Below are 21,794 nucleotides of genomic sequence, written 5' to 3'. Positions count from 1 at the left end.
TTGCAGCCAGTCCTGAAGATACCTGATAAAACAGGATCAGATGAATGGGGAGGAGGTTCCCCCCTATCAGTGGACTTGGAAAGGGGCACGGTGGAGATGAGGGAGGGAGGGAGGGACTGGGAGGGAATGAGGGATCGGGACATGGCTGGGATAGAGATTTAATAAAATGTAACTGATAAAAAAAATAAAAAATATATATTTAGCCAGAAAAAAAATAAAATAAAATCATTTTGTAAAGATTTTTTTTTAAACTTCTTGAAAGGAAAGCATTGAAGTTTACAAGAAGACAAAAATTAATGCATGTGCGTTGTTAGTACAGGCTCCACATTAAGGAATTTGGATTTAGTGTAGCTCTGGGAGAAGAATCATAGCAGAGACTCACCACATATTTTCCACATGATTGATAGAGCATGAAATCTTATGAAAGGAGTAGGAAATGGGTAAATATGGAGAGGAAAGGAACTCCACAAGGAGAGCAACATAACCAGAAAGTTTGAACACAGGGGTCTTTCCAGAGACTCATACTCCAACCAAGAACCATGCATGGAGAAAACCTAGAACTCCTGCACAGATGTAGCCCATGGCAGTTCAGTGTCCAAGTGGGTTTCATAGTAATGGGAAGAGGGACTGCCTCTGACATAAACTGATTGGCCTGCTCTTTGATCACTTCCCCCTGAGGGGGAAGCAACCATACAAGGCCACAGGAGATGACAATGCAGCCACTACTGATGAGATATGATAGACTGAGATCAGAAGGAAGGAGAGGAGGACCTACCCTATCAGTGGACTTGGGGAGGTGCATGCATGAAGAAGGGGGAGGGAGAGTGGGATTAAGGGGGGAGGAGGGAGGGGCTTATGTGAGGATACAAATTGAATAAAATGTAACTAATAAAAGTTAAATAAATAATATAAATAAAAAATGTTGTAATAGAAATTCATGTTGCTGATAATTTTTATAAAATTCTAACAAAAAAAAAATTCGGCAATGTTATCTAAGATACAAAAGTGTTAGCCAATGTTCTCATAAAAGATTAAAAAAAACCTAAGGAAATATCTAAAAAATAAAGTATGCAGATAAACAAACAGTAAAAAAAAATATTCATTTTATATCCTGATTGTAGCTCCCTCCTTCAGCTCCCCTTGGTCCCACCCTCCCTTCTTCTTCCCCTTATTCCCTTTCCCTGTTCCCCCGATATGGAGAGTTCTACTCCCTTGACATCTGCCCCTAGCTTATCAAGTCTCATCAGACTGCCTTTATCCTCTCCATCTGTTGCCTGGCAAGGTCACATTACCTGAGGGGAAGTGATTGAGGAGCAGGTAACTGAGTTCATGTCAGAGGCATCTTCTGCTACCTTTACCTTGGGACCAACTGAGCTGCCTATGGGCTATAAATGAGCAGGGGGTCAATGTTTTCTTCATGTGTCATGGTCCTTGGTTGGTTCCATCAGTCTCTGCAGACTGACAGATGTATTTAATTTTGCCACTGAGCATACTATTACATAGCAGCATCTGTCCTCCCACCAGTCAGTCAACTTTCCCAAAAGCTCTTGTGCAGTTTGGGCCATGAATCTTCCTGTGAGTGTTTGCTCCCAGTGTCTGAGATGTGGGAATCCCCTGGGATCCCAAATCCTCTTCATCCTTCCCTGTCAATAGTTGACCACACCTTTGTGAACATGAAGCCTGGAATGTCTTCTGCTGAATCTTTGAGAGGAGTTTTCATCATTACCTATCTTTGTTTTGACAGGACCCCCATCATCTCCCACAAACCCCAGAACATTGCAACAGCTGTATGAATCATCCCTGACATACTTATTGATGACAGGGGGACTGATGTTGCTTTCCCATAAACCTGACCTAATTTCCTGGAAAACTTTATTAATTATTTTATTGCTTAGAGATTTTAAGGAGGGTAAGAGCCACTGCTTAGCTGTTTGGAAAATGAGCCTTTATCTACCCTAGATGAAGGAGTGATAGGATTATATTGAAACAGAGAGCTCAGTGGATAGGAAGGAGGAGTTGCTGAAGGCCTTCCATTGTCTGTCAGAGAAGGCTAGTGGAAAGGGCAGTTTGGCTTTGAGTGGTTTGGGGAAGAGCTTTTAGGATATTGATATGGGCTGCTCCAGGAGACATTAAAAGTCCTTTTTCTGGACATTCTGTTGTATCCTAGCAAGCTTTCTGTATTCTCTCTGATGTCATCAGTGTTGTAGCAACAGTAAATATTGTTGGTGGCATTTGGTCAGTGTCTATAGGTTTCTCCTGTAGAAATGTTGTCTAGGCTGAGCAGGCTATTGGGAAGAGCAGAGGGAGAGTGTGGAGAGGCCAGAGGGAGACAGAAGGAATCTGGCCTTCGATCTTCGTACAGAAGAACAAGAAAAAAAGTGGTTCTGTGGAAATCACAGTGAGTTGAGGGCAGGAGTTACTGAGCTTCTCAGAAGAGATGGGGTTTGAGCTAGGCCTCCGAGGAGGAGGGCTCAACAGCTGATTGCCTCTGGGTCTTTCCTGATTCTCTGTTTCCTGAAGAACAACCCAGGTCAGGGATTTGTGATGATGATTTTGTCAGGGTGTCAGGAAATGACAAGACTCTAGCTCCATTCTTAATTTCATTCTGAGGTTGGGAGAAGGCCAGCAGAGATATTAATGAGGTGTCCTTCTCAGGGAAGCGTGTTGATGCACTGCATTCACAGCAGATTTCTGTAGGTTCCTTAGGTATCTGATACCAATAACAATGAGGAATACTCCCCTGGGCAATTGCCTTGGACTCACACATTCAGATGCATTTGTCGTAGACACATATGATCAGGGCTTGGTGGTGCTAATGGTGAGGGACTCTGGGACTTGCCTTCATTTCCTTAGATATCAGCTTACATTCCCCTCTAAATCTGCATGTTTGGGCAAGTTATGTCTTGCATGGCTCTGGAGATTGCAGCACTTAATGAGTCACATGTCTAGCCAGGGTGGTTATGGGCAGAGCATGGATTATGGACTCCATGCTGTGACAATGCATGTTCTCTCCTGTGGCTGTGCCATTCATCTGTCCAAGTTCACTTGTGTTTATCTACCAACAGGCTCTTCTGGGAAGGAATCATTCCAATGTTCCAAAATCATTGTGCTGGAGCAGGAGATGACGAAGTTGGAGAAAATGATCATTCAACTACAGAGGATAACCTGTGAGAGGGATGAACTGCGTGCAATCCTGGCTCATTATACTGACAAGGATTTGAACAACAGGTAGTCATTATGCCCAGTTCTCTGTTGATTGTCTTGATTGCTGTGGGTCACCCCTATCTTTCCTAACATCATAAGAGGCTGCACCTCCATAGTGTCCTCATGGCCAAACTAATTTTCCTTAGTGCATTTGAAAGGCAGAACCTGAAGCCTTGTTAGGACTACCAGAAGCCTGGGGACATAGGCTATTCTGCTTGCTCCAAATGAAAAGCAGATCCTATGACGTGAATCTTAGTGTATCAATATGACAATAGTGTGAGAGCTATCATCATGCATTTTATAGGCCTTAACAGGTGTTAGTTTGGGGGAGATGCTACATGTTGTGAATGTATGGTGATTCTTTGCACTTGGCCAGCAGTTACATGGGGACGGGTTGCTCTTGGCCAGAGCTGGAGGAGCCTGGGCACACTTGCTGCATCTCAAGATGTGCCTGAAATGCATGGAGCTCATCAGGGCCTCTCTTGGTCTTGTTCATTGTACTTTGAGACAATACCACCTTCCTGAATTTGGCATGCTAATTGCTAGTTAGTTTGTGTTTGTGTGTGTGTGTGTGTGTGTGTATGTGTGTTATTTAGCAAATTCCTGAAGGCACATGCATGAATGAGTGTTGTCTTCGCATTTAGATCATTTAGACCACCTTTAGATCCTGGCAGTTGGTGGTAGGTGATAGGACCTGAGAATTTGCTGTCTTATAGTTTTCAAGGGATGCCAGTAATGATGCCATGGAGCTACCCTTTGGGGAGTCAGCACTTGTTCCTTGTCCTCACCTTGGTGGCACTTTGGAGTTTCCTTGGGAGTTAATAAAACGTCTTCCCTGGAAATATTGATGATGTTCTTCTTGCATCTTTGTAGCATTAAGACCTCAGGTTTAAGAGTCCCTGATATAAACATAGGAGAAATGTCATCACAAATTTCTGGAAGCCCCAGGTCTGTGGCATGGACTCCTGGGGACTTCTTAGAAAGCTTATATATTCCTTCAGTGCTATCAAGACTATTCATGCAGCCCAGCTCCTTCACTTTGATACCCCTGCCTCTGCTGGCCTGAGACCAGGATCTTAACTTTAATAAGCACCTGAAGGTCCTAGTAGTTAGGAATCAGGATGTAGCATCTCCTGGGTTGAGGTAATCCTGGATGCAGCCTAAATTTATGTGATACTTGAGGCTTTGTTCATGAGGTTATTCACTTCTGGGCCCCACATCTTAAAACAGGTTCAATTTTGAATTTGCAATCCTGAATCTGGAACATCAGAAAATGATGTCAGCCCTGCAGAGATTGCCACCGGAGTTAAGTGAGGCCTTGGACAAGTACAAGGTGCTGACTAAGGAGACTGAATCTTTCAGGTGAGTGACTGACTTGGCTGGGACCTCAGCACTTGAATGGTACTGCATCTGCTCTTCTTTGTTTTCAATCCAAAGTGAGGGCTCTGGTTCTAGCCTGTCTGTCTCTGAGCAAGCAGCCTGCCTTTTGGTTCTTGGACTTGTACCACTTGGACTCACTTTTGTTCAGTGTGAAGAGACTATGAGCCCCTCCGAACACTGTCCTGCCATCCTCAAGAGCCTCTAGAAAGAAAAAAATAATAATATTTGCATCATGAAAGGGTTGTCTTTTGGGACTCTTGCAGTGGATTTAAATAGCTGGTTTGAATCGGATACTAAATACCCTGGAATTTTGAAAGAACTGCAGTTCTAGCTTAAACATGGTTTGCTCTCGATGTGCTGATGTCTTCCAGATATCATGGACTGATAAACACAGATCAGGGACACTTCCTCCTCTTGGAGATGCATGAATTCCATTTGGTGTCAGGGTTTTCAGAAGAATTTTGAGTCTTTCTGAAATGTGTATAGTCTCTCCTTTGGGCATGCCTCTAGGTGATGCTGGAATAGCTAATGTAGGCCCCAGTCTGAGACTCTCTGGAGACCATGGACATTGTAAGGATGATGGTACTTGGATGTGGGGAGGCAAATACTTGCTGTCAGGGGCTCACCATATTTTGGCTTTGGTTCAGCCTTCATCACTGCCAGCTCATGATTGACTGGACTAAGCTGATGCTGCAAGTTACCATATTGAGAAAGAAGAACAGAGAGCTGCAGAGGAAGCATATTGTGCTGCAAAATTCCTGTCAGGAGAAAAACAGGGTCTGTGACCAGGCCCTTGAGAAGATGTGCAGCCTGTGTGCTAGGAAGGAGAAGGTAGGTTGAGGGGGCATGGGCAGGAGGCCCACCTGAGCAACCAAAACCAGACACTCCCTTGTAACCATCCACCCACCCTTCCATCTGTTCACCTTCATCTCTTCCAGTTGTTCACTTCTGTGATTATTTACAAGTCTATCTGGGGAGTTAGCCTCTTTTGAGAAACTGGATGATTGAAAAGCAAAGTGTCCTGCTCTGCTAGAATTTGTAGTCCACTGAGGGAGAAAGGTGGCTCATACTTCTCACACGTACTTGCCACCATGATAGGAGTGTTGCTATGTGGAAACCCACTCAGGTAGTATCACAGAGCTTTGAGTGATCACCTCAGGGGCCTGTAGCTCAGGACAGATTCCTCCTCATAGTTGTTCAAAATGCTGCATTTCAGAAAATCCCTGCATGTGACTTCCTAAGCTTCATACTGCCTGACCTGAGATCTGTTTTCATATTATGTGAAGTGTAATATTTTGAAAAGAATTCTGGGTAATGACCTAGGTAACTGACTTCTTTAGAGCTACCAAGATCTTCTTTGCATGAACCAGGATAGGTTAGGTAAGGAAACCATGATGGATCAACATGGAGCTATTTGGAAGGTTAGCTTGGAGACCTCCTTATTGGGAACTTGGTATTCTGTGGTTCAATTTAGCTGAACCAGTGCAGTGCTTGTAATTTGCCCATGATATCAGTGTGTGTTGGGATGGAAAAGTTCCTGGAAGAGTAAATAATCACAATAGATGACACCAAATCCTAGCTAAGTCAAAGAGCCTTGTATACAGCAGGCGGGTCCTAGTAACTCCTTATGCAGCAGAAAAAGTGTTGTAACAGCAATTCTCTTCATGGTGTGTGTTTGTTTGTGTGTGTGTGTGTGTGTGTATATGTGTCTCTCTGTGTGTTCATGAATGTGTGTGCATGTGTTGTGTTTCTGTGTGTGGTGAATTGGTGGTCATCTATGTGAATGTGTGATTGTGAGAAAGCATATGTGTGTGTTTTTATATATGTGTGTTAATAGTTGTGTACTTACGGATGTGTGTCAACCCTTATTTGCACATTACTCTCCCTATCCATGTTGTGTGTGTGTGTGTGTGTGTGTGTGCATGTGCTCAGGTGTGGGTCAGTCCTTGTTATTATGTTGCATGTATGTGTAGAGGTGAGTGCTTGTGTAGGTGTTTGTGTTGGATGCATGTATGTGCAAGTGTATGTATGAGTGTCAGTGTGTGTGTGTTTTTATGTGTGAATTTGTGTGTGTGTGTTTCTGCATATACATATGTTGATTTGCTCTTGAAACATCTTAAATGATGAAAGAGACCAGCTTCAATGAGAAAATGTCAGGTTGACTGACTTTTCAGACATCAAACCTCACATCCTGCTGCCCATCCTTCTGCATTCCCAACTTTTGCTTAGAACAATGGACACAAAAGCTGCTTTAACTCACAGACTTTGTAGAGGCAAAAATACACATCTTCAAAGAAATCCTACAAGGAGGTGAGAAGAAGGCTGCTATAAAAAACAAGGTGCTTGAGAGTCAGGAAAGGCTGGTTAAGGGTTTGTGTGCTTTTTCTGCTCTTGGTGAATAGTGACTGTCCAGTGGACAGTGGGGTGCCTTTCTGTGTCTTCCCTGCATCCTGTTTTGTTGTCATCATTTCCAGCAACCATTTTCTTTCCTCTTTCACCTAATCTTGGCTCAGTAAACAAAGGCCTTGGAGCTTGGCCTTGATTTTAAGCATTGAGAGATTTGGAGTTGCATGTGGTTGCATCTCAGTTCAGCAGAAATCCCATAGCAATGCTGAAGTTTGTGTACAGGGCTGTGTAAGTGCAGCCCCCTTAACTCACGAAAGTCTAAAAAATTCATCCTGTTATTAGTCTACAGCACTCAGTAACTGCTTTTATTCTAAATCACTCAAATTCAATCCAAAATGAGCCTTAAGAGGCCTGGGAGAAGTGAGGTCCCCCAGACATTGCTGGTGGTATAAAATGAGTTAGTCCTGTGAGAGGCCATGAATAATTTTTCAACATCCTGAAATGCAGTCACAAGGTGACTTCGCAATTCCAGAACTAGAAGTAGGTGTCCACAGATAAAACAGAAGGCATCAGGGTTGTAACAGTCTTCTTCATAGTAGCCACAAGTTGAAACTTTCCAGGTGTCCATTAGCTTATAAGTGTACCATACAGTCCACCCTTCATGGAAATATTGTTCATCATGAAATAAAGACACTCAAGATCATTTGGCCTTGAGTTAATCAGCCTTCTGTTACTCAAAAAGATCCCTGATCCTATCTATCATCTTAGAGGGAGAACATTTTTTTTGTCTTAGTTGTGGAGATTTTCTCATTTCATAGGCTCACTGTTCGGGTTCAAAGCGATGCATTAGTAGGAAGCTGATCACCCTGGAACAACTGGGAAAGAGTGGGACAGAACAAGGAGCTGTTTCACCAACATCCCCAGGTCTTGGACTGGGGAAAAAACAATATTGCAAGCCTTGGGCACTTGCTATATAGGCTTGGCTAAGAGGCCAAGACCAGTGGGTCAACATGTCTACACAGAAGGTTTAGGAAAAGTACTTTATCCACTGAACTGTCTATATTCTATGTCCACTAATTTCTTATCCTTTCTAAAGAAAGGTAACATTGTTCTATACAGGATCCCTGGTGATCTCTTACATTACTTGTAAAATAATTATGTTACTGCAATGCAGTATAGTTGTCTGTGAGCACACATGTATTTCTGTGTGTTCAGGAGTTTGTATGTGTGTGTGTGTGTGTGTGTGTGTCAATGTGCACAGGTGCTTTTGCACAATCATGTTCATAGCACCTCTGAACACAATCTTCTAAAAAACAGATCTCCTAAAAAGCAAAAGAGAAAAGAATTAAGGACCTACTGGAGCCGAAAATGCTGCCAACTCAGGAAAGGGATTTGGCTAAAAAGATGCAGCATCACACTGATGTCATTGAGATGAAGTAGGAACCCAGGGATCGAGTGGAGGGTGGAGCCAAGTGGGTACCCTGTGCCTGTGTATCTTGTTCTGTTGGAATTCTGGACATCTGCATGGCTCTCAACCACAGCCGTGGAAAGAACACCTCTGAGTATTAGCTGGTCCAGTCACCAAGAACTTCTGTCCAGGAAACAACATGTGTTCCTTAGTGTTTCTGGGGATCGTGCACCCCCTCCTCTTTTCTAGCCTCTCTAGTATTATCTGAGAACCTTGTCCCTTGGTTTCCCCACAAATCCTCTTAGTACTAAACCTAGCAAGGGGCATATCCTTTGTAGAAGAAAGTGTGACTCTTGACATGTTATTTTCCTTCGGGAACATCACCTTTAGAGGTCAGTTCCTACACTTGGGCACATTTTCATATAGGATACTCCTACTGAATCCAGGCTCCCTGCAGTTACAGGGCATTCCTGTGAGGTGATTTCTTTGATTATAAACAGGGCACTTCGTTGACAAGGTTACCCAGGCAGGTTTCTGCACTGTAGGAAAACTCAAGGCCTTCACTGATGTGAGTAGGCCCTGAAGGGGGACTCTACATAGATAACTAGGTTGCTCACATCTTTTCTGAAGTGTGACTCAGACATTAATTAATTAGTTAATTAATTAATCATCTGGACTATTAGAGAAATGTGCTGTTATTTTTTTTTATTTCAATGCAGTGTGTAGGTTTCAGTTCATCTTGTGCAGTTTTTAAAAATGTGAGAAAAAAAAAATATCCAGGCACATGTACTCTCTGACAATTTTTCTTTGGGAAATGCAGGGAATGACCTCAGCCGAAAGGTCATCCTGGACTGTACAGCTGAATAGAGCTTGTGTAGAGTCAACAGCTGACATGGCTTGCCTTCACTAGGCTTTTGTTCCTTCTTCCTTCAGTAGGTCTGAACGACTACAGTCTGACCTGGAAGGAGCCACAGCCCAGGAAGAGAGCTCCCCACAGACAGAGCTTCTGCAGCTGGACAACTGAGTTTTCCAGGTAATTGGACGACCATCTCATCCCATCCTCAGCAACTCTGGCAATCCTGGGGTGGTTTTTCTTCCTTGACTTTGGTTTCCTATGTGTAAATTGGCCTTGATTTTATCTTTCCTCAGGCCTAGCATGGATGCCTCTGGGTTTTATTGATTGTCTTTCCTTCTTCTCTGACAGCTCCCTTAAGAGAACTGAAGAGACAGTAAAAAAGAAAGAAAGAAGGAAAGAAAGAAAGAAAGAAAGAAAGAAAGAAAGAAAGAAAGAAAGAAAGAAAGCGACAGAGAAGTTGAACACAGCATTTTTTACTCTATGATCAAGGGCTGCTCAAAAAAAAAAAAAGAACACCCCTTTTGAAATGTGAACTCACCTTTGAATCCAGTATCAATTGACTTTTGTGCATGCTGCTAAATCTCTAGCAAGAGAATGTTTCTTAGCTTAATTTATTGTTGAATTTTGTGTTAAGATTTTTTTGGTTTTGGTTTATTGTGTTCTTTGGTTTGAGGCTTTGTTATTCATTTGTTATTTCATTTGATGATGTTATTGACTTGCTAGTTTGCTAAGGCTGATAATTCCTATCCCATTCAATTATCCCCTACTGAGTAAAATGATTGTATATTTACAAATAAAAATTAATCTTCCACTCTTAATTCCTCAGACTCTTCTTTAGTCAGATGTGGTGTCTTAGACCTGTAAGCCCAGAAGTCACAGGTAGAAATGAATCTCTTCTAGGTTCAAAGGCCTAAGACTACATAGTGAGTTGCCATCCAGCCAAGGCTACACAGAGGGAATGTTCTTTCAAAGTGGATAGTGTATCCAACACTATGGATACCCACTTCATTGTGGAAATAGTGTACATACTGTATCCCTGTAGTCATATATTTAACTCCCCCTAAAATATGGTACTCTGTGGATGATCACGTGAAACAAACTGATGAGAAACACAGCAGCATGGCTCAAATGTTTCTTAATAAATATAAATATTTGCTCAGGGATATATAAAAAAAAAAAGTCAGAAAACCCAGAGCCATCTGCCTCTGATTTCCTTAAATTACAACATCAGTGAGAACCATACATCTTGGTAAATATATATGTTTAAATGTTTTTTTTTTTTTTTTTTTTGTTTTTTTTTTTTGTCATGGTCTAGTCTTGTGCTGTGGGCCTTGACTAGGTCTTTGCCTCCTTTTTCTTTTGGTTTGAGTTTTTTGATTTATTTCTTGTACACATATGGGTGTTCTGCCTAATGAAGGACTGTACACCACATGCATACAATTCTCCCAGAGGCCATAAGAGGGCACTGGATTCCACCTGGAGCTGAAGTTACAGAGGAATGTTAGCTGCCCTTTGAGTCTTCTGAGAAACAAATGTTCAAAATGGAGGAGTCATCTCTCCAGCCCCTGCACATGACTTTTGTTCTTCACCTCAAGTACTTTATTAGATTGACTAAATCACACCCAAACTTTATGGAATATCATCTCTCCTTTCTATATGAAATCTACCTGTCTTGAGTTCTAGTGACACTCCAGCAAGATCCCCCGAGTCCTCTGAAGAGACTCCATTTACAGTTTTATCACTATGACCATGAATAATAGCATGGAACTCTTTCATTGTGTGCTTGTGCTCTGAACTCTGTATATCTCAATGTGCCTTAAGTACATAATACTGATAACCTGCTGTAGGTGGCAGATATAGTATTTGCCACGTAATTACTGTTGTGATGTACAGTTACAGTATGAAAAGTGTCAGAGATGTCAAAAACTGCTGTGGATTACACAGTTACCGGATTCTGTGATATTTTCCCATTGTCCTATCAGCCCTATAGCCTAGCATTATATTTCCTCCTGGTTTCTGCACCTAGCCACTGTGTCTCCCATGCCCGATCCTTAAGAAGGAAACCATGTCAAGTTTGTAGGGGGTTTAGGAGCTCAAAGCCACCCTGGACTACATGAGTCACTGCCTCAGAAAATTAACAACAGCAACTAAATTAAAACAGAATAACCACAAAAGTAATCAAAACAAATCACAAGCAGCAAGTTCATCTTTCACCAGGACATTTGCACTGGGTTCTTTTGGAATGCCTTTCCTTGCTTGTAGAGCTGTTTCTTGCTTTTCAATGTTTGGCACTTCCCAGAAGTCATTCTGGACCACTCTGTCTAAAACTGTCCCTACTAGCTTGTGTGCTATGAGTGCTCATGTATGCTGTTCATTGTGCTCACATTTCCTGATATTTTCATCACTCCCTTGTGTTCTTGTGGATCAAAATCATCCCACCACAATAGAACCCTCCTGTATGCAGTGTTTGTTTGTTGCTCTCAGCTAAGTTTCAGGACCTATAAAACCATCTGGCAGTTACTGGGTACTGAGAAGAACCAGAACTAGTGAATTACTTGAGCATTTAAACTTTTAGCATCAATTTTGTGTAACCGCTTACAGTGCTTAGTAATTATAGTTTCTACTATATCACTTACTGTTATATATTTAAGGTATCAGGTCTTTTTTTGTTTGTTTGTTTTTTGAGACAGGGATTTTCAGTGTGTCCTGGATTTCTTTCTGTAGAGCAGGCTGGCCTTGAACTCACAGAGATCCTTCTACCTCTGCCTCCCTGAGTGCTGGAATTAAAGACATGTGCCAACATGCCTAGAATGATCTTATATTTTATATTGTTTGTTTAATCACTGATTAATATGAAGTTAGTGATTGTAGCTTTCTGGCTAGAACTGGTTGACAATGGATATTTGCATTTCCTATTTGTATCCTGCAGAGGGCAGATCCTAGAAAGCCTCTCATCTAGCAGTTGGTTGGATAGGAATTCAGAAACAGATTGTGGGTGCTCAGTGCACCTTTTCTCTGCTTTCTTGAGTCTTATTCTTCCTGAGTCTAGAATAGGATTTGAGTCATGTCTTAACAGATGCTTGAGTTTAACCAGCTTAGAATTGAGGGCTTTGTTCAGATTACCTAGGGCTTCTAGGTCCATAGTCTAGCTGGACTAGACATCACTAGAAGCCATAAGGCATTCAAAAGAAATTAACTTTTCATGAGATTTTTTTTTTTACCTGATTACACTGAATAACAACTTGGTTAAGATAGTTCTAGAAAGAATGTTGGATGGTTGACCACATGTTTTTGTGTGTGTTTTTAAATATTTTAATATTTAAGGACTTATTCAGAAATTTTCTCCAGAAAAGAGAAGAATTACTCTGATAATGTGTCAGACCATAGATAATGTAGACAAATTAGGATGACATAAAAAGACAGACATATAGGCTGACACAAAAAGAAACATACATGAGCTGGTAATTCTAAATATAGACACTTATATTGCAGAAGAGGATTTAAATTGTTGAAGAATACACAGTGTCAACTTCCTGAACCCCCACATACACACAATAGAAGTAGTCCTGAAGGGGTGGCTCAGTCAATGCTTTGCAAGCAGGGGCATGACATCCCTCTAAAATACAGCTGTGGTGATGTGCTTTTATAATCCCAGCACTGTAACAGGAAACCAGAGGATCTCTGAAGCACACTGGCTGCCAGTCTAGCCTAATTATTGAGCTTTAGGCCAGTCAAAGGAGGTGACATTCCTGAGGATGACATGTAAATCTATCCTCTGGCCTCCATATGTATATACACCCATAACATCATCAGGCACAGACACTTACATCAAAAGGATGGAAGTAGAAAATGAAGAAAATAAAAATTTAAGGGCAACATAAAATGAATTTCGATCATAGTAAAAAAGTTCATTTCATAGAAAATATATGTACATATTTAGGTGGGCTAAATATTACCTTTCTAGCTGGCTGTGGTGGCACAAACTTGTCTGTAACCCCAGCACTCTAGGAGGCAGAGGAAGGTGGATCAATATGAGTTTGAAACCAGCATGGTCTACAAAGCAGGTCTAGGACAGCCCAGGCTACACAGAGAAAACCTGTCTGGAAAAACCAAAACCAAAACCTAACAAAACAAAAAAGAAAGACAGAGAGAAAGAAAGAAAGAAAAAAATAATTTGCTTTTCTGGCCATCAACCTCAAAACATTTATTGAGATTTGAGATGACAATAAATAAGTGTTTCTGAAAGTGACGCATTCTACAACAGGTAAAGAGAAGCTATAGCTAGGAGCAGCTGGTTCATTAATACAAATTCCTACTTGGGATGCAGAAGCAGGTGTATATTTGAGCTTGAGGCCACCCTGGTCTGCAGAGAAACTCGGCTCAAAACAAAACAAAACAAACAAACAAACAAAACAAAAAACAAATTTCTAAGCACAGTCATATTTTTAATTATTTTTCTGTATTTACTTTCATGAGACACTGATATAGAGACTAGATTGGCTTCAAACTTGCATTGGTCTTGTGCTTGTGTCTGCCTCTTCATATCTATTATTACAGATTTTATCAAAATTTACTCAAAGTTATCTGAGAAAGAAAAGATCTTCATTTTTTCTTCTTTCGTTCTTTTTTTCGAGACAGGGTTTGCCTTTGTCCTAGAACAGGCTGTCACTCCAGCCAATCAATATTTCCTTATTTCCTTTCCCAATATAATTTTATTCTAGTGTTTGTTTTTGTTTTTTGTGTGTGTTTGTCAAGATATCATGTATCCCAGGCTGACCTCGAACTCCTAGGTAGCGAAGGATAAGCTTAAACCCCTGTTTTCCCTGTTTCCATCTCCAAAGAGTTGGTTTATTCTGGAACAGTAAATAACAAATGCCATTTTGAACTACCAGTCTGCATTGGGAACTAGGAATCACTTGGCTTTTGGAGCAGGCAAGAGTGAACTGCAGTGTGGCAAAGGACCTGAATCATCACCCAGCATGCTTGGGTGTTTGGTTCTGCAGGTCTGCTGGGGGAGGTGCGATTGACAGGGCTTTTCATGAGCACAGGTTGTATGATTGGCTAGGGTCCTGTCACTGGAGTCTGTGTGCCCAAAACTGTAGCAAGCTAGGCGATGAGGAAAGGAGGTAGGCAGCAGCCAATCCCTTCCTTCTTTGCTGGGAGGATCTTTGAGGTGTGCACACTTTGACTTAACAGAGTGCACTGGCGTTCAGCAGCTAGGGGATGAAATCCATATTTGGCAGGTGGAGAACTGGGAACCTTCCGGGTTGGAAAGCTTGAGACATGCACCCACTCGCCTAACTTAACCCCTTTGCCAGGCAGCAGAGGGGGCGGTTGCCTGCACACTGAACCACCGACTCCATGGATGCTCCTGTGGTGGGGTGGAGAGACTTGGTTGGCTTTATTTCACAGTTTTTCTGGGAGGAGGTGGGGACGGCGGGGGAGGTGGGCAGGACTGGCTGGCAACTTGGCCCGAGTATGAGGAGGACCTTTTGGTCCAGGAGAAGGGGCCTGGAGCCTGGCAGCTCCTCTACTCCCCAGTGGGCAGCCTCCCTGGGCTGTGGGTGTGTTAGTGGTGATAGCCCCGAAGTGCCCAGATACCTCACAGGATACTGAGCAGTGGGAGAGATCCACTGGGCTGCGTGTGTAGGCGTTGTAACTACAGTGGAGAGTTTTCTCATGTTCCGGGTAAAAGGTGGGAATGACACAGACAAGAGGAACAGGTAATAGAACCTGGGAGTGGTTAGGAGCAAAGGGTGAAGGGGCTGTGGGCGGCAGGCTGGGCCGATAGGGGGAGTGGATGAGTCAACTGAGTCAGATGTGATTATGATGAGGGAGAGTTTCTCTGTGCAATGGAGGGGTTAGCTGTAAGTCATCAACTCCCAATGTTTTGTTGTGAGAGGGCAGCAGGACATAGTAGGTTATGTAGATACACTGCCCAATGTGGTCACCAAGGAAAGGATAGTGAGGCTCTACTTTTTCACATTAACTGCTAGAGGACTGGTCAAATCTAGGCCTGAATGTGAGTTTCTCCTTATCCTGAACAGTGGGCTAGCTCAGATAGCATTCACTAGTCCCAAAAGAAGAATTTTGGGAGAAACATGAGAATTTGGATACTCCTTAAGGTTTTCTTGTGTATTAAGTGTAGCTTTAAATTTGAGACACCTGAATTGAGGTGGGAATGTGCATGACATAAAGAATAGCCCAGGTTACCTCTTTTCTCTACCATTCATGAGTAGAACTGGGGGAAGACTTGAAAGTTTTTATTCTCCTTTGTGTCATGATACGATCCATGGTACTTTACACTAATGAATAAGGGAGGATGTGTTAAATTTTTGTTTTAAATTTAAACAAAAATTTAAAAAGCTGCTAATTCTAGTTATAAAATGTCGCAAATTGTAACTGGAATTCTGATGTCATAGATACTAAAAAATGTGAAATAAATAGCACTTTAGGAAGACACAATGATCATTGGTATGCAATGCTAGCTAGTTGAAGGCAGGGATACAATTTCAAGATCATTCCCATTTGAATGTGTACCAGACCCTTCTGCAGTTAAAACTACAGTTATCTAGATCTGTAATTCTCCAGCAGGAGAGACTGGCTCAGCAGATAGAGGTGCTTGCTGCCAACCTCGAAACCTTGACTTCCTTTCCGGGGACCCACATGGTGGATGAGGACTTGCCTCCTCAAGTTTCCCTCTGACTTTCATACATTCAATAGCATGCATGAACATGCATGCGCACATGTGAACACACATGCATTCTATGCTATTCTTTCACTTCATTGAAATGTTGTATTTGTTAGCATTGTGAAGACTAATCATCACTCTATCACCAACATTAAGCTGTCAGGTGCTAGCAACATTTGTACACACTTTGTACAGATTTAAGGTGAAGCATTGCAGGAGCACCATGTAAGATAGCTACTGTTTAATGCCCATCATGTGGATGAGGAAGTTGAGTTATGGAGCACATGGTAGTAACTAGAAGGTAACAGATTCGATTAATTCAAATCCAAGCCAAGACAAACCTACTGGGACTTCTCCTTTTACTCACCAGGTTACTCCAAGCATGGAGGGAATCATGATTGAGCACTTTCCCTGAATGGGGCAGGCTTTGTCATATGTCTCCAGAATTGTAAGGAATGAAGGAAAGAAATGATCTTCCTTCAGAAGAAAATTAATTATACAATATCTAATTTTTAAAATTATGTGCATACATGTGCTTCAACATAGGTCTCCATTACCTCCTAAAAAGTCCTCTTATTTTCACAGAACTGCACTGCATTATGCTTGTGCAAGTGGCCATCTGGGTGTGGTAATTCTTCTAATAGAGAGGAACTGTGACATTAATGTCTGTGACTACAACAGCTGCACACCTCTAATTAAGGTAGATAGATAATGGCTAACAATTTCAGTATGAGATGGATGAGACATAAATGCTGGGACTTGGTGCAGTGGAAAACACCTAGCACAGAAAGTCATAACTGGTCAAAATGTAGAGAATAAGTAAGTGTCTGTGGAGTGCTTAGCCCCAAATGGGACCTCTGTATCACACTCCTTCCTGGAAGACTCAGGGAACATCTCAAGACAGAAAGCTGAAATGACCCAAACCAATAGAAATAAGGGTCTCAGATAGAGGAGCAGGGATGAGAAATAAAGGAGACAAAAAGCATAGCTGGGACAGTAGATCTTGCTGATGACTCATCCCCAGAAGGTTTCCTAAGAAGTACACGCACACACACACACACACACACACACACACACACACACACACACCATTTTCAAGGGTGAAAAGAGCCAAGTCGATATTGGCAATGAGAACATGGATACCTCAGACACAGCTGTCAAAGGACTGATTACCACAGTCCAGGAGGAAGAGTTGGGTTCCCAGAAGCTTCAGCTTCGACTCTTTTGAGGCACTGTTCCATTCCTAGACTGTCTTGCAAAGTCCACTCCTGGACAAGGATACAGAACAAAAGTTCCCTTTGTCTTTTCATCAGCATCTCTGAGGAAGTCTTGGGTAGTTCTGGCTACCTACACTTAGAGATTGTAAGAGCCAGAGATCAGGGAGGACCAGAGTGAAACAGCGTCTTGTGGGCATGACAAGACTGAGGTACTCATGAGCTCACAGCAGCCAGGATTCCCTGCCCAAGACCTGAACAATTTCCCTGAGTGGGAAATTGGTTCATGAGCCCCATCTTTAATTTAGGAGCCAAGGGCATTTGGTGGCTTCTGGGGAAGGGGAGTCAGATTATTATTATTATTATTATTATTATTATTATTATTATTATTTCAGTTTTTCAAGGCAGGATTCCTCTGTGTAGCCTTGGCTGTCCTGGACTCAGTTTGTAGTCCAGGCTGGCCTCAAATCACAGAGTTCCACCTACCTCTGCCTCTCCAAATACTGGGAGTACAGACATGAACCACCTCAGAGCCTGAGAGAGTCAGCTTTCTAATGGTATGGCAACTAGTAAATCTACCACATGCCAGTAGATGACCACACTCCAAGAGTACATGGACAGCTCAGATAGGAATCATGGGATATTTAAATAATAAATAACTAAAAAGACATGAAGTTGGAGAGTGTGGGGAGGTGGGAATGGATCTGGGAGGAGTTAGACGGGTGGGTTAGGGGTGAATATGATTAACACACATTGTATGAAAATTTCCAAGAATTAATAAATATTGTAAAAGTGCTTAGACTATCTGGGTGTGTTTACACACACCTGTATTCAATCTTACCACTTGGGAGGCTCAGGTAGGAAGATGTGAACTCAGGCAAGGCTGAGCTACATAGATGACCATGTCTCAAAAAAGAAAAGGCATATTTCTTAGAATAACAACAATGACTGTAACTCATATAATGACCAGTAATTGATGAAGTGTGGAATGCTTATTTTTAGTTGAGCCAATGATGTATTTATGTAACACTCATAGGCCTCACAGCACCAGCATGAGGAATGTGTGGCTCTCCTGCTACAACACGGTGCTGACCAAACGCTATGGATGCTCTTGGCAACACCGCCCTCCACTATGCTGTGCGAAATTGTAACACCTTCATAACTTCCCAGCTACTTGAGCATAGTGCAAACATTGAAGCTAAAACAAAGGTAAAAAAGCATTGGCTTTTATTTCCAATTCACATGTAATATATTGCTTATAAAATATTGATACACACAGCTCTATTTTCCTACACAGAGGCTCAGGCATTCACCAAGAAAAAGTGCTCTAAAGGGCTCAATGTCAAATGTATCAAAAGTATTGGCACTTTCAAAATTTTTTAGAGGCTATAGATTTCTTCTATGAATGCATAGCAAATACTTTTAGGAACACTGAATTTGTTAAAAGGTACAAATATTTTGCATTTATTTTTTTTAATCAAAGCCTCTCTTTTTTTTGGAATTAATATAAAACCATAGAAGAAAACAACAAGTTTCTTAAAGTTGGGTTTTATGACTAAAAAGAAGCTTTTATAATAAATAGAGATTGTGTTGCTGTCAACAAATTCCACCAACATGGTTTGTCTCTCAGGGGTGAGGCTGAAATAGGGAGAATGAGAATGGAGTAGTAATTAGAAGGCAAATTTGGAAACCTGATACGGAAGGGAAATACAAAGAAAACATTGTTTAATTTTCCCAAGTTTATATGAGCAGATAAAAATGCTCTTTAGTTGGGGAGACAGAACTCTTAGTTTGATTAAAAAAGTTGAGTTACAAACTAGTCTAGAGATGACTTTGCTCACTAATCAAAACAGATGACCACTCTTATTATAGCCCTTTAGTGACCCCCATAAAAGAAAACTCCAAAGGTTAACTGGGGACCCTACTATCTTATAAGTTATGTGCCCTGTTGCTCTTTTGCAGCTAACCTGACCACTCAGAGGTCAGAGGTCAGTATTAGAGTTTTTATTAATTTACTGTTATATATTTATTGCTGGCTTATATTTTGTCTAGAATACAAAAAAAAAGAAATTTAGTTACTAAAATGTAGTCTTTCATGTTGTTATTGGATCATTACTATATATAAGAATAAAGTTTTGGGGCTGGGGAGATGGCTCAGATATTAAACACCCTGACTGCTCTTTCAGAGGTCCTGAGTTCAATCCCCAGCAACTACATAGTGGCTCATAACCACCTATAGCAGGATCTGGTACCCTCTTCTGTCCTGCAGGCAAACCACTGTATACATAATAAACAAACAAATCTTTAAAAAAAAAGAATAAAATTCTCTACTGAGGTTTTTAACTGCAAAGATACAGATCTTGCCTCTTACAGCAATAAGCAATGACAATTAAACTTTAATTCAGAGCAATTTCCTGAGGGGCCCATTTGGAGCAGGAGTACCTGACAATGGTATCTTGTTCCTGCCACCCTAAAGAGGATGACCTTCACCCCAGCCTGGTGCAAACATACTGGAAAACTGTGAGCACCACATCTCTGAAGCCCATCCTCAAATGTGAATGTTCCCCACAAAAGTGCTGTCAAGTATGGGTGTAAGTCAAGGGGTCTTTTTCATACTCAACCATGTTTATAGCAGCTCAATCTGTATTTCACAGAATGTTTATTTTTCTAGAAGCGCCACAGAGACTGAAACATCCCATTATTACAGAACTATGATTACAGGTCCAGTATGAAAAAGACCCCTTGACTTACACCCATACTTAAAAGGACACTTGCTCAACCATGTTTATAGCAGCTCTATTTGTAATAGCCAGAACCTGGAAACAACCCAGATGTCCATCAACGGTGGAATGGGTACAGAAATTGTGGTATTTTTATACAATGGAATACTACTCAGCAATCAAAAAGGAGGAAATCATGAAATTTGCAGGCAAATGGTGGGATCTAGAAAAGATCATTCTGAGTGAAATATCCCAGAAGGAGAAAGACAAACATGGGATATACTCACTTATATAGACCTATAAGATATGATAAACATAATGAAATCTATACACCTAAAAAAGATAATCAATTGAGCGGACATGGGGTAAGATGATCAATCCTCATTTAGAAAGACAGATGGGATGTGCATTGAATGTATGACAGGAGTCTACTGAGCGCATCTGAAAGACTCTAACTAGCAGTGTTTTCAAAGCAAAGACTCATGACCAAACCTTTGGCAGAGTACAGGGAATCATAAGAAAGAAGGGGAGTTAGTCTGATGGGGAAAGGATAGGAGCTCCACAAGGACCAAATATATCTGGGCACAGGGTCTTTTCTGAGACTGACATTCAACCAAGGACCATGTATGGATATAACCTAGAACCTCCACTCAGATGTAACCTGTGGTAGCTCAGTAACCAATTGGTTTCCCAAAGTGAGGGGAACAGGGACTATTTCTAACAGGAACTCGATGACTGGCTCTTTGGTCTCCCCACCCCCGAAGGGAGGAGCAGTCCTTTTAGGCCACAGAGGAGGGCTTTGCAGCCAGTCCTGAAGATACCTGATAAAACAGGATCAGATGAATGGGGAGGAGGTCCCCCCCATCAGTGGACTTGGAAAGGGGCACGGTGGAGATGAGGGAGGGAGGGAGGGAGGGACTGGGAGGGAATGAGGGATCGGGACACGGCTGGGATACAGAGTTAATAAAATGTAAAAAAAAAAAAAAAAAAAAAAAGAAAAAAAAAAAGAAATACAGATTGAGTGACTTTGTTCTGGAGAGAACTGTTTAACTCCTTTACCCAACAAACATAAAACCTTTGCTATTGCTATCATGTCCTAGGGATGGGGCAATGGAAGAGAAAGATAGCATTGGTGTCCTCAAGAAGCTCTTGGTTTTATTTATTTATTTTGTATTTATATAATTTAATTTATTTATAAAACACACACTACATCCTGATTGCTGTTTCCTTCCCCTCTCCTCTCCCCAGTCTCCCTACACCATGTCCCCTTTCTCCCTTGTCTGTTCCTGTCTCTTCCCCCAGAAAAAAGCAGGCTTTCTGGGGACATCAACATAACAAGCTACAATAAGACCAGTCATGTATTCTAACATCAAGGCTGGATGAGGCAACCTAGTGGGAGGTGAAGGGTCCCAAAAGGAGGCAAAAGAGTCAGAGACAGTCCTGTCCCCTCTTTTAGGAGTCCCACAAGAACGGTGGGACCTATTAGTTGTAGCAATGTTAAAGACAGAAAAGTCTCACAAGGGTGTTCTGCAGCATTCTTTGAGCCTGAGTACACACACACACACACACACACACACACACACACACACAAGTGCGTGAGCAGAAAAATAAAAAGAAATAGCACTACCCCAAATTCCTTTTTTTTATCCTAAAAGCATCCTGTCATTTCTTTTTTCTTTTCCCTTCCTTACTCTCTCCATTTCATTCACATGCTTGCTTGCATGTGTGTTTTTATGCTGACTGAATCCAAGGGCTTGTATGAATTAACATACACGTTTGCTCTGAACACACCTCAGGCCTATATGTACAAATCTTAACTCTATGAACAGATAATTCCTGTTTGGTGTAAATCAAACGTAAGTAAACAGCACTTTTTACTCCTAGTTCTTAAAGAGCACCTGGTAAAAGAGTTTCTTCTACTGCCACTGTGCAGTGGCCTTACCCTACACAATTTCTTTTCCCCCCTTCAGGGACT

Source organism: Meriones unguiculatus, chromosome 9, assembly GCF_030254825.1.
Source record: "Meriones unguiculatus strain TT.TT164.6M chromosome 9, Bangor_MerUng_6.1, whole genome shotgun sequence".
NCBI classification, from domain to species: Eukaryota; Metazoa; Chordata; class Mammalia; order Rodentia; family Muridae; genus Meriones; species Meriones unguiculatus.
This window is presented reverse-complemented; position numbering follows the sequence as displayed.